The sequence below is a fragment of the Equus caballus genome, chromosome 17 (genome assembly GCF_041296265.1).
Source record: "Equus caballus isolate H_3958 breed thoroughbred chromosome 17, TB-T2T, whole genome shotgun sequence".
Taxonomy (NCBI): Eukaryota; Metazoa; Chordata; class Mammalia; order Perissodactyla; family Equidae; genus Equus; species Equus caballus.
Window position 1 is genome coordinate 99982796 of NC_091700.1, and position 10322 is coordinate 99993117.

Here is a 10322-nt window from a genome sequence, read left to right on the forward strand (position 1 = left end):
CAGGGCTGCTCCAGTGCCCACCCCACCACTTGATGGGGGGAACCATAGCACCCCCAATGCCAGGCTGGCTGCCCAAGCCATCAGCTTCACCCCTAGAAGGGGCGGCCTCCATTTGGGAAAGAGGTCAACAGCCATGGCTCCCCAGCTAAGGGGGCTTGGTAGGAAATGAACAGGGTGGGTGACACTCACAGCTGCCCTAGACCAGGGTTGGGGTCCCACTTGGTGCAAGTGGCAGACCAGCCAGGATTTTAATGCTCTTATGGGGGTTAGTTTTGTGTGTCAGCTTGGCTGGGCCATGGCACCCAGCTATGTGTCAAATGTTATTCGGGATGTTTCTGAGAGGGTGTTTTTGGATGAAGTTAACAATTAAATCAGTAGACTGAGTAAAGCAGATTGCCCTCCATAATGTGGGTGGGCCTCATCCAATCAGTTGAAGACCTGACTCTGAGAAAGAGGGCATTCTGTCAGCAGACAGCCTTCAGACTTGAACTAGAGCATCGGCTCTTCCTGGGGTCTCCAGCCTGCCAGCCCGCCCTCCAGATTTTGGCCTTGCCAGCCTCCATAATTATGTGAGTCAATTTTTTTTAAAATAAATCAAACTCTATCTATCTATCTATTGATTCCATTTCTCTGGAGAACTCTGGCTAATACAAGTGGGGGGAGCCTAGACATGAGAGAGCCAAAAAATGGCTGAGATCAGCTTCCCTCGAATGTCTGAGTGACAGGAAGCCACGTGCACACTGGGGACAACCTGAGAGACCCTGGGGGAGCAGTTGAGTCAATGGGAGATGCAAGAACTGTGTGAGCGTATTTCTAGCCCACACAGCCAGCAGAGGACAAGATGCTCACAAGCCACTGCTTGAGCACAGCCTTACGCAGACACAGGGCCGAGCCCTGAGAAACGGGGCAAAAAACACAAATGGGAGTTGAAAAGCTGAGCAGAAACATCAGCATGTTTCACCATGGGAGAGACGAATTCCACAGCATAAGTCCAGGCAAATTACACACACACACTCCTATACACACACACATACATACACACACATGCACACACCCTCAGAATTCGGAGTTGTTATAACATGCTATCGAAAATTTCTAGTTTTCTACAAAAAAATTCTACAGAAGTTGCAAAGAAACAGAAAGTGTGACCCATGCTGAATAAGCCCAAATGTTGGATTTAGCAGAAAAAGATTTGGAAGCAGTGATTGTAAATATGTCCAAAAGATGAAAAAGAAACAAGTAATGCATAAGTTGCAGTAGAAAAATCAAAAGAGAAATTAGAAGCAATCTAGAAATCAATAAAAATGAAAATGCAAGAGATCGCAATGTGTAGGATGCACCCACAGCAGGACCTGGAGGGACATTTACAGTATTAAACTTGTATACAGGTGTACCTCGGAGAGCCTGTGAAGATCACAATAAAGTGAGTCATACAAAGCTTTTGGTTTCTCAGCGCATGTAAAAGTTATGCTTGGGCCAGCCCAGTGGCGTAGTGGTTAAGTTCACACACTCCACTTTGGTGGCCCGGGGTTCACAGGCCTGGATCCTGGGCACGGACCTACACACAGCTCATCAAGCCATGCTGTGGCAGCGTCCCACATACAAAATAGAGAAAGATTGGCACAGATTTTAGCTCAAGGCCAATCTTCCTCACCAAAGGGGAAAAAAAAAGTTATGCTTACACTATACTATAGTCAATTAAGTGTGCAATAACATTATGTCTAAACAATGTGCACATGTTAATTAAAAAATACTTTATTGCTAAAAAGTACTAACCATCATCTGGGCCACCAATGAGTCATAATCTTTTTGCTGGTGGAGGGTCTTGCCTCGATGTTGATGGCTGCTGACTGAGCAGGGTGGTGGTTGCTGAAGGTTATGGTGGCCGTGACCATTCCTTAAAATACGACAGCAGTGAAGTTTGCCACATCAATTGACTTCTCCTTTCCCGAACGATTTCTCTGCAGCATGTGTTGCTATTTGATAGCATTTTAACCACAGTAGAACTTCTTTCAAAATTGGAGTCAACCCTCTTGAACTCTGCCACTGCCTTGTCAACTAAGTTTATGTCATATTCCAAATCCTTTGTTGTCATATTTTTTTTTTGAGGAAGATTATCCCGGAGCTAACTGCTGCCAATCCTCCTCTTTTTGCTGAGGAAGACTGGCCCTGAGCTAACATCCGTGCCCATCTTCCTCTACTTTATATGTGGGACGCGTGCCACAGCATGGTGTGCCAAGTGGTGCCATGTCTGCACCCAGGATCCGAACTGGCGAGCCCCGGGCCACCAAGAAGTGGAACGTGTGAAATTAACCACTGTGCCACCGGGCCGGCACCCCCTTTGTTGTCATTTCAGCAAGCTTCACAGCATCTTTACCAGGAGTAGATTCCATCTCAAGAAACCACTTTTTTTACTCATCCTTAAGAAGCAACTCCTCATCCACTGAAGTTTAGTCAGACATGGTAACAATTCAGGCTCCACTTCTAATTCTAGTTCTCTTTCTATTTCCACCACACCTGCAGCTACTTCCTCCACTGAAATCTTGAACCCCTGAAAGTCATCCATGAGGGTTCAAATCAAATTCCTCCAAACTCCTGTTAATGTGGATATTTTGACCTCTTTCCCATGAATCACAAATGTTCTTAATGGCATCTAGAATGGTGAATCCTTTCCAGAAGGTTTTCAATTTATTTTGCCCAGATCCATCAGAGGAATCAATATTTATGGCAGCTATAGCCTTACAAAATGTATTTCTTTTTTTTTTTTTTTTAAAGATTTTATTTTTTCCTTTTTCTCCCCAAAGCCCCCCCGGTACATAGTTGTATATTCTTCGTTGTAGGTCCTTCTAGTTGTGGTATGTGGGACACCGCCTCAGCATGGTTTGATGAGCAGTGTCATGTCCACGCCCAGGATTCAAACCAACAAAACACTGGGCCGCCTGCAGTGGAGCGCGCGAACTTAACCACTCGGCCACGGGGCCAGCCCCTACAAAATGTATTTCTTAAATAATAAGACTTGAAAGTCAAAATGACTCCTTGATCCATGGGCCACAGAATGGACATGGTGTTAGCGGGCATGAAAACAACATTAATCTCGCACATCTCCATCAGAGCTCTCAGGTGACCAGGTGCGTTGTCAACAAGCAGTCATATTTTGAAAGAATTCTTTTTTTCTGAGCAGTACATCTCAACAGTGGGCCTAAAATATTCAGTAAACCATGTTGTAAACAGATGTGCTCTCATTCAGGCTTTGTTGTTCCATTTATAGAGCATGGGCAAAGTAGATTTAGCATAATTCTTAAGGACCCTAGGATTTTTCAGAATGGTCAATGAGCACTGGCTTCAACTTAAAGTCACCAGGTACATTAGCCCCTAACGAGAGAGTCGGCCTGTCCTCTGAAGCTCTGAAGCCAGGTGTTGACTTCTCCTCTCTAGCTATGAAAGTCCTAGATGGCGTCTTCTTCCAGCGTGAGGCCGCTTCACCTACATTGAAAATCTGTCGTTTGGTGTAGCCACCCTCTTTAATGGTCTCAGCCAGAGCTTCTGGAGAACTTGCTGCTGCAATCACACTTTTACGTTATGGAAATGCTTCTTCCCTTAAACTTCATGAACCAACCTCTGCTAGCTTCAGACTTTTCTTCTGCAGCTTCCTCCCCTCTCAGCCTTCACAGGATGGAAGAGAGTTCGGAGGCCTTGCTCAAGACAAGGCTTTGGCCCAAGGCAATGTTCTGGTTTGATCTTCTATCCAGACCACTAAAACCTTCTCCATATCAGCAATAAGGCTGTTTCACTTTCTTCTCATTCGTGTGTTCACTGGAGTAGCACTTTCAATTTCCTTCAAGAACTCTTCCTTTGCATTCATAATTTGGCTAACTGTTTGGCACCAGAGGCCTAGCTTTTGGCCTATCTCAGCTTTCAACACGCCTTCCTCACTAAGCCTAGTCATTTCCAGCTTTTGATTTAAAGTAAGAGATGCGTGACTCTCCCTTTCACTTGAGCACTTAGAGGCCATTGTGGCATTATTAATTGGCCTAATTTCAATATAGTTGTGTCTCAGGGAATAGGGAGGCCCGAGGAGAGAGAGAGAGGGGGGACTCGCTGGTCAGTGGCCAGTCAGAATACACAAGGTTTATGGATTAAGTTCACCATCTTATATGGGCGTGGGTCATGGCACCCAAAAATAAATACAATAATAACATCAAAGATCACTGATCACAGATCAACACAACAAATATAATAATAATGAAAAAGTTTGAAACATTTCGAGAATTACCAAAATGTGACACAGAGACATAAAGTGAGCAAATGCTGTTGGAAAAATGGCCCCAATAGACCTGCTCCAGGCAGGGTTGCCACAATCCTCCACTTCGTAAAAAACGCAACGTCTGTGAAGTACACTAAAATGAGGTCTGCCTGGATTAGAAAAGAAGAAAGATCCCAAGACAATGACCTCGGCTTCTAGCGTAAAATATTAGGAAGTGAAGAACAAATGAAGCCCAAGGTAAGCAGGAAGAAAACTGCAAGACCAGAGCAGAAAGCAATGAAACGGGACATTTATGAGAAAATAAATTAAATCAAAGCTGGTTGTTTGAGAATTTTTATAATGTAAACCCCTAGTCAGACTGGTCAGAAGAAAAAAGATCTAAGTTACCAGAAACAACGATGAGAGAGGTAACATCACCACAGGGTCTGCAAATACTAAAAGGATGAAAATGAGTACTATGAGCAAAAGCATGCCGACAAATTTGACAACTTAGATTAAACATCCCAACCCCCTGAAAGACACAAACTACTGAAATTCGCTTAAGAAACAGATAGCTTGAGTAATCCTATATCTATTAAATACATTGAAGTTAAGGAAAAAACACATTCCAACAAAGAAAACCACAGGCCCAGGTGACTCTTCTCTGGTGAACTCTTTCTAATGTTAATAGAAGAAATAATATCAATTCTATATAAACTCTTCCAGAAAACTGAAGATGAGAGAATACTCCCCAGTTCATCCCATGAGGGCAGAATTACCCTGATATGAAAATCTGAAAAAGATATTACAAAAAAAGAAAATTACTCTTCAACATCCCTCTTAACATAGATGCCAAAATTCTGAACAAAATTTTAACCAATCAAATCCAATAATTTGTAAAAAGAATAGCACATGTGAACAAGTGAGCTTAATCCCAGTGTTAAGGACTGAATTGCATCCCCTGAAATTCTTATGTTGAAGGTCTAACCTCCTAAGTGACTATATTTGGAGACAGGGCCTTTCGGGAGGTAATTTAGGTTAAATGATGTCAAGAGGGTGAGGTCCTAATCCAATAGGACTGATGCCCTTGTAAGAAGAGACACCAGAGAGCTCTCCCTTTCCCTCTTTCACTCTGTCCCTGCTCATGGAGGAAAGGCAATACATGGACACAGCAACAAGGCGACCATCTCAAGCCAGGAAGAGGGCCCTCACCAGAAACCAACCCTGCTGCACCTTGGTCCTGGACTTCCAGCCTCCTGAGCTGCGAGACAAGAAAATTCCATTGTTTAAGCCCCCCAGTCTGAGGTATTTTATAATAAGAGCCTGAGAGCAGACTGATATACCTGGGAACGTAAGGCTGGTTCAACATTTGAAAAGTCAATCACTGCAGTTAAAAATATCAATAGACTGAAAAAGAAAAGCTGTAGGATCGTCCCTATTGATGCAGACCCTTTGACAAAATCCAGCATCCGTTTCTGATAATCACCTGTGACTGAAGCAGGAATGGAGGGAACTGCCTGAACCTGGGAAGGCGTCTACTGAGGAGCTAAAGCCACCCTCACGCTCCGCAATGAAAAAGCCGATACTCTCCCCTTGTAGAGAGTCATTCACACAAGAAAAATTCACCAGCCGTTCAGAGGGACAAACTCAGGGTTATAGAAAACCAAGAGAAACAATGGAAAATAGAAGCACATGTACAGGCATTGCAGATAAAGTATAATGAACAAGATGTTCAAGGGAAATCAAAGAAAAGATGAGAAGTTTTCCCCAAAAATATAGAGAATAAAAAGAAACCAGTGGAAACTCTAGAATTGAAAAATATGATTGAAATGAAAAGTCAATGAGTGGGCCTACCAGCAGCTTAGATACGACTGAAAAGGTAATTAATGAAGTCAAGGTAGAAGAAAACGGGCAAAGCACACTGAGAGAGAAGGATTTGAAATCTGAGAAAGAGCGTAAAATACACAGGATGCAGTAAAAAGTCTAGCATTCGTATAATGGGAACCCAGAAGGCAAGTCTCGGCAAAATGCCAGAAACCAAAGACAAAGAGAAAACCATCCCAGCCAGAGAAAAGGAGAGAGATCACCTTCCGAGGAGCATTACGTAGCCTGAGCACCAGTGTCTCAGCAGAAAAAGATAGAAGCAGATGAAAATGGGATTCTATTTCTACAGTGCTGAAAGGAAATAACTGCAAATCTAGAATTCTCTACTGGGCCAAAATACATTCTTAAGAGAAAGGGAAATACATTTTTAGAAAAACGAAAATGAGAAGACTCACCATCCTCAGATCCATAGAAAATGAAACACTGAAGCATATTGTTCAGGCCAAGGAGCATGATGGGTGATGAAAGGCTGGGACTGTGAGGAGAAACCAACAACAAAGCATCGGTGAGTCAAGGTGGGCACGAATGAATACTGATTGTAACAAACAGTCGTGCTTTTAGTTTTAAAATACATAAAGTTAAAATACATAACAAAAATACCTCTAAATAAAGAAGGTGATAAATGGAATTAATGTTCCGATGTCTTTAAAATGTCCTGGAAAGAGGCAAAAGTACTACTTTATATTAGACTTTAACAAGTCAAGGACACTTGTTGCGATTTCTAGGGAAACCACTAAATGAAGAGTAAAAATATTGATGATTACCAAACTAATAAGGAGTAGACTACAGAATAATAAAAAATTTTCACTCATCAAAAAAAAAGAAATAAAAATGAACATCGAACAGGAAAGACAAGAAGAAACACGTTAAAATATGTTTAAGCCAAAATATCTCACAAATTACGTGGAATATAAACACCCTAAGTTCACTAAGTACAGTTTTAATTACTCATATAGAGGCTGCACTCTGTCCACACGACCTCTCGCTGTTGGTGTTGACCTTCACCGCCTGGCCTCAGTTAGCATTTCTCAGGTTTCTCCAAAATATAGTTATTCTTTTCTCTTCCTTTCTACACCGCGATCTTTGGAAAGCGTCACTCTGCAGCCGGGTGTACGGAGCGGGTAGTCTGCTCCACTTCCTGAAGTGGAACATCTTCGCAAATTATTCGGGATTCTTCTGCATGGGAGAGTTGTTCATTCTCCCCTATTTACTAATTTACTCAATAATTTATTTGTGTCAGTACGTACTCATGGATATTTATTTTATACTGTGGGCTCTAATCCAATACTACTTTTTACCTACTTTTTTGGTCAGATTGTTCCAGTCTTGACTCTTTGAAGCTCTTTCACTTGGCTCCTTTGACATTCGCTCATCATGATGAGTTGTTAAAATACAATTAATAGACTTTATGGTTTTTTAGTACCATTTTAGGTTTATAGAAAAATTGGGTAGACAGTAAGAAAGTCCCATATGCCCATGTGCCCCTGGTGTGCAGTTTCCCCTCTTATTAACATCCTCATTAGTGTGGTATATTTGTTACATTAGTGAACCAATATGGGCACCTTATTATCTACTGAAGTCCATAGTTCACCTTAATCCAGTGCTTCCGGGTGATGGGACACTGTGGGGAGACAACGAGTTCTGCGTTCATGCACCCCTGTCTCATTTTTTCTGTAAAATGGGCCCCTTCATCTGAGGCAAGGTTGTAAGGGTATGACACCACGTCAACAGCATCCACATCCAGCTCTTCATAATCCCTTCATCTCTGGGTGACTACACTGCTCCTCACAAGACCAGGGCAGGTCTGTCTCCCTTCTCCTTGATATGGGCGAGGCTTAAAATTCCTTTATATTCTATCTTTCATGTCACATTTTTTGTTGCAGGAAAAAATGCTTTCAAGCTGCCTAAACTGGAAGCTTTATGATTAGTGAGGTTATCAGGACCCAACTCACTTGTTATAAAGATCTTCTAATGATTGATCGACTAAAACCAGTGAACAATCTTTCAAACTACAATTCACTTATAAATTAACATTCACTTTTCTTCTTTGAGTTCATAATGATTTATTGTTCTGACATCAGATCAACAGAAAGAAACTCCAATTAGGCTTTGAAAACTCATATATTTCAGGACTATGTCATTTAACCATTCTAAGTAGATGGATGAATTACTTTAGGAATCAAGAAGTCTTTTGAGCCACTGTCCTTTCTGTCATTCTGTTTAGTGCGGGTAGCGTTCCTTCTTATACTCTCGTAAAATTGGTGTTGACTTGTGACAGTTGACCTTTGACAAGGCTTCACCATAAACGCCTCCAGCACTGCGCACTGCTTTTGCCTCTGTCCCCAGGTTAGCAAGCAGAGCCGCTGCCCCCTCTTATCTAGAATTGCTGTTAGCCCTGTTCCTTTACCTTGTTACTGGGGGCTGCATTTGCCGTTTTTGAAGCACATTAAGTTTCTCAGCATGGTGTTCAACTGCAATGTTGCTTCTTTGATTCTAAAAGAATTTTAAATCAATTTTAAAACACTACAAAGAAAGAATGCAGATGAATTTTCATAATGGTGATGAAACATCCTTGTTTGGGTACAAAATTCTATGACTACTCTTTCAATCCTTCTCTTATCTTCTTCCCCCTCATATTTCCCATTCACCATGAACTTCACCTTCACAGTTGGCTCTATTTGGAAGAGTCGACCTACCTCGAAGATTAGGGACAGGGCAACACGTATCAGGTCAGGCTGAAGGTGATGGTTGGGCTGCCCTCCTGTGTAGGCCCCCCCACAACCTCCACCTTCGCCTGCCGTCCCCAGGCCCAGGAAGGGGTCTAGGCGGCCTCTCCTCTCGGGACTTGTTTCTTTGTGGAAGCCTCTCACTGGCCTGGGCTTGCCCCCAAACGTTGATTTCCACAGCAGGACAACCATGTGACCAATGAGTCTTTAGCTTCTGGGACCCAGACCACCTCTGTCCCAACTCATGACTGCCAGGCCCCTTGGGGCCACATCTGCAGGGAATGCTGTGTCCTCAAAGTTGAGGGTCACACACTTCCATTAGGCCACCCCCCCCCCCACCTTGTATGTCATCGCTACTTCATGTCAGCTGTGAGAGCGGCCTCGTACTGCTCTTTGTGTCAAGAGCAGTATATTTGTGTCCCTAATCCTCACAGCATCACAAGGTCAGTCCTGTTCACCCCCTTTTACAGAAGCAGAAACTGCAATCTGAGTTATAAATCACCTGTCCGAGGTCACAGCTGGGGGAGGCCCAGGCTTCAGATGCAGGCCACAAGACCCCGAGGCGGGTGCCTCTCGGCACCACAACAGCACCTCTCATTCAGACATTCGTGATTGCTTAATTTATGTTGATAAGCAGTCCCCATGTCTTCAGCCTTTTAGTGCTGTGGAATTCGAGAACTGCCAAGGAGAAATCTGATAAGGCATTGGAAAAAAAGAAGTTAATTGGTTTTCCGGATGATTAGAGTGCTTATTCCCCTTTTGCTTGAACAAATACTTCACCCCAGTTAATAATGTGGCGATAAGGAAAAACCTTCAGCCGCGAGCTCTTCCAGGAGCCGTGAGCTCTTCCAGGAGCCGTGTGGCCGGCCCAGGTCTCCAGCATTTGAATGTCACTCGTTCCTTTGCACTGAGCTCTGTGCTCAGTGATTGATCTGAAGCACATGAATGACTGGATGGCTCATTTATTTCTATAAATATCTGCTATAAATTGCCTTGGCGGCAGCAGAATTCAGTTCATCCCTGCATAGTAGAGAAACGCATTTTTCTTTGTCACGGCTTTATATCTGATGAGCCTCAGAAAACAAGTGGAGGGACTCGTGACCACTCACGCACAATCACTGCTGCTGTTCATTTTACATCAAATCACCTTGAACGTGTTTTTACAGATACAGCTGGAATAGACAAGGCGAGTCCGTATAATATGAGATCCAGAATCGGAACCAAGGAAATCCCCCATGTGGTGTTTGACACGTTAGCTCTTCAGTATACCCAAACTACAGGCTTACACACTTCCTCACAACCACTCACATTCAGTGTATAACATAAATATAAAACCACCATGTAGATATTCCCAAGGCAAGGTCTGCATCTAAAGTCATTACGTGCAAACCCAATTTACAGTTTAAAAGCAGCTAGACCTAATGAAGCACAGGAAGAACCCTACAATGAACGGCGGGGCGCATTTGTGG